The 3,996-nt window shown below is 37.3% G+C and overlaps 1 pseudogene; it reads left to right on the plus strand.

Moving 5' to 3' along the window:
• The first annotated feature begins 965 nt into the window (after positions 1–965).
• LOC149832435 (mitogen-activated protein kinase kinase kinase YODA-like) lies at positions 966–2,891 on the plus strand (annotated as a pseudogene).
• The last annotated feature ends 1,105 nt before the right edge of the window (positions 2,892–3,996 follow it).

Genomic DNA, 3,996 nt, shown 5'->3' on the forward strand with positions numbered 1-3,996 from the left:
ATGTAAGCGTGAATCTCTGTCTAGGCAGTTTAGATCTAATGCCCCTTTTGTGTTTCATCATCGGCCACATCCGATTCTCCTGGAATATTTTAAAATTTTGTAAGGAATTCATAACGATGTCGTCTTTTCTATATGGCTGATGTAAGAATTTCAGTGATCCCACGGTAAGACTATAACCAGTAAGTAGATACTTACATCTTCCGCAACACACCGGAAATGCCCCACTGAGAGATCAATGGCTCTGGTTTTCTTCCTGGTAGTTCCTTCTGAAATTAGTCCTGGATCCATCGATAAGGTCACCAGATGCTACAAATCCTGTTACAGCGTTTGTATATCAATAGATTTCAAATATCAAAATCCATCTCTGCATTTTGCGTTTTCAGAAGCACTGGCACTGATTCTAACCTTTTCATTCACAGTAGTTTAGTTTACAGCACAAATCACCCGTTCTGCATAATCTTTCTTTTGTTATATTACTACTTGTTTATGTTTTTCCCTGTCTACATATTGTATGTGTATGTCTGTTCATTTATTACATTTAGGCATTTGTATTTCTGCGTCAAGTATCGTGATCCCCAAATGCATCTCATTTGTTGTTCCATTGCATCATGCTTACCAGCGACCACCTCTATTTGTTGGTAGTTCAAAAAAAAAAAAATTTGCAGGTGAAGTATTCATGGTTGGTTAAGAAAAAGAAAAGGGGGAAGGTAATGCTTTCACTAGTTTGGGTTATTTTTCAGCATTGGATAGGAATAAATTCACTTGAAGTGTTATTTGCCTTTTTGAGGTATTGTGTTTTCTAATCCATAGTTCTAGGTTTCATGTTGTCATCCCTTGTATTTGTAATGGCATCGAGTGAGGCTCCATTGTAAGTAGTGGTATCTTCTCTATCAGTCCTTCCAAGCAAACATTAAGTGGAGAAATTTCCCTTGTTCATGATGAAATGAAAGAGAAGCTAATATCGTATCCTCAGTCACTTGCGTCATCCAAACGAAGTATGGTACCATGGATCTGAGATAGTAGATGACAAACTGTACACATACCTGGAATATATTTCTGGTGGTTCTATACACAAGCTGCTGCAAAAGCACGGAGCATTCGGTGAACCTGTAATTTGGAGTTATGCTCAACAAATTTTCTCTGGCCTTGCATATCTGCATGCGAAAAATACTGTCCACAGGGATAACAAAGGTGCAAATATACTTATGGATCCAAATGGCGTGTAAAGCTGGCAGATTTTGGAATGGCAAAGCACATTACTGGCCCTTGAGGTTATTAGAAATTCAAATGGATATAATCTTACTGTGGGTACATGGAGTCTTGGATATACTGTGCTGGAGATGGCTACGACAAAACCACCATGGAGCCAGTATACAGGGCTTGCTACACTATTTAAAATTGGAAACAGTAGGGAGCTTCCTGCAATTCCTAATAGCCTATCAGATGAAGGAAAGGACTTTGTGAAGCTGTGTTTGCAACGAAATCCATCAGATCGTCCTACAACAGCTCAACTACTGGAGCACTCTTTTGTTAAAAATACTGCGCCATTGGCTAGGTTTGATCTCAATGGGGAGCCTCCTGAATTAGATAATAATGTTACAAACATGATGAGACATATGGGTGTTGGATATGATAGACAGCTTTCCCCATTTGACATAGAAGCCACAAACTGTTCAACAACATCGAGGAGAAAAATCTTTTCAGACATCCAGTGATACCACAGAACATGTCATTGCCCGTATCTCCCACTGGAAGTCCTCTCCAGGCCAGATCCCCGAGCCATATGAATGGACGGATATCACTCTCAAGCACTACTTCTGGCTCATCCACACCACTTGCTGGTGGTAATGAAGCAATCCCATTTCATTTGGGACATTCATCAACTTATGCAAATGGAGGTTACAGTGGCGTGCGACCAGAATATCCTCCTGTTTTTCGGGAAAGGATGACTATAGGAGGTAGTATTCTTGAACTCTCTTATAGACATGTATTGCAAGTTACATGGGTCTGCTGAGAAGATGCAGAGTTGCTCTTGAAGATGAAAATTTGAAGAAGAACCGTTATGAAGATGTCTTACCATTTGATAATTCAAGAGTTGTTCTTGACTCGAGTAAGGATGACAAGTTGTTGGGAAATGGCTATACCAATGCTAGCTTCATCATGGTATGTATTTACATGGTTCTCATGTGTGTGTATAGCATTGCAGAACTTAGTTTGATTCAGAGTATATTATTCATTCACACAATATGCATAAGGTATCTGGTTCTGTATATTCCTTTTAACCACTTCAGTTATAACTTCACATGTAGCCTGCTTCTGTTGGAAATGTTTCTTGGTTTATAGCTACACAAGGTCCATTAACTGAGATTTTTGAGGACTTCTGGGAGATGGTAATCCAATGCCACTTTCCCCTGGTTGTCATGCTTACTTGGCTGGTTGATAATTACAAGGTGTCTCCTTGTCTGAGTTTCAAGGTAATTGTATAATTGCTATGATACTTCATGATAGGTTTTCTATTTTTACATTTTGTATGCATAATCTCCCGTGTTGGCACATTGCTATTTGCATAATCCATGTGGTTTTGACCTATGGACTTTAGCATCACTCTCCTATGTTGGTTTCCTTCAATCTCTTTGGTCCTGCACCTTGTTAGCATTCAGGGAACATTTGCTCCCTGCAGAACTCTGCAAACATTCTTTGTTAACAATTGCTGAAAGTCATCCCGCAAAGGTAGGTTGTTCACTGACTTTAAATTAGGATGCGTACACTTGCAAAGAATCGAGAGAATCCACCAGATGGGTTCATACACCGAGGTGGATGTAAGGTGTTGGTTGAGTACTATGACACTCTTGCGCCTGCAGATAGCAGCGGCAAAACCTGTCCTTGCTTAGTATCAACTTTATTGTTGGACAGTTACAGATTTGAAACAGACTGGATTCTTCATGTATAGTTGTAACCCAAAGTTTTATGCAATCTCTCTATCAAACCCAAGTTAGTGTCTTGAGCAACATTATAGAGACCAATGGTGTGATAATTGTGCTTATAAATGGATAGCTGCCCATTAATCCCTGATGAGTGATAACATTTATGATTGGGCAACTTGGAGAAGCTCCTCTTTCTCATTAGAAGTTGCTGGCTCCAATTCTTTGCTTGCTGAAGTTCTAACTCTTGTATAAATAAAGCAGAAGGCACTTGTGTCTGGCGCCTTTTAATAATACTATGCATTGGTTATTCAACATTAGATGGGTTCAGCTATATCTCATATATATCCAATATATCTCTTATAACTCTAGTCCCCACCAAAACCCAGTCCTCTCTCTCTCTCTCTCTCTATATATATATATATATACGTGGACATCTATATATAGATATATGTATATACCTACATATATACATATACATGTGCATTGCCTACATAGATGTATATCAGTTCTTAATATAACATCCGTCTATTATATGTCCTGTGTTAACTCTGTTTTGCAGGAAGATATAAGAAGCTTGAATTTTTCTCTTGGACTAAAAATTTCTAACATTTGCAATTCTAAGTTGTAATAAATTAGGTATAAATGAGAAACTTAAATTTCCAGCTTTTAGATAGAATGAATGAGCATTATAAATATCATGAATTACTTATTCTCATATTTTTTTCTTCATTTTTCAAAATCCCACAATGGTGAAACACGAATAGCACGTGCACCATTTCGTAAGAGGTAACTAATCATAAGTTGATGATTTACATCAATGGCCATAGTCAGCATGTAAACAAAACTTAGGATTCTTATCTTTTATAAAATAACATTGGATCCACACTGGATCATTTTTCAAAATCATCATATTTTCAAATATTTCCTTCTTTTATTAAAGTTTAACTTAAAATTAGCTCAAAATATATACCAATGGACATAGTCAGGGTATATTGAGAGTTAATTTCATTTTAAACTCTATAAAAGCACAAAAATATGTTTTATTCTTCATCTGAATTTAAATATAGATTAT

The sequence above is a fragment of the Nuphar pumila genome, chromosome 7 (assembly GCF_984573655.1).
Source record: "Nuphar pumila chromosome 7, dmNupPumi1.hap1.1, whole genome shotgun sequence".
In the NCBI taxonomy this organism is placed as follows: Eukaryota; Viridiplantae; Streptophyta; class Magnoliopsida; order Nymphaeales; family Nymphaeaceae; genus Nuphar; species Nuphar pumila.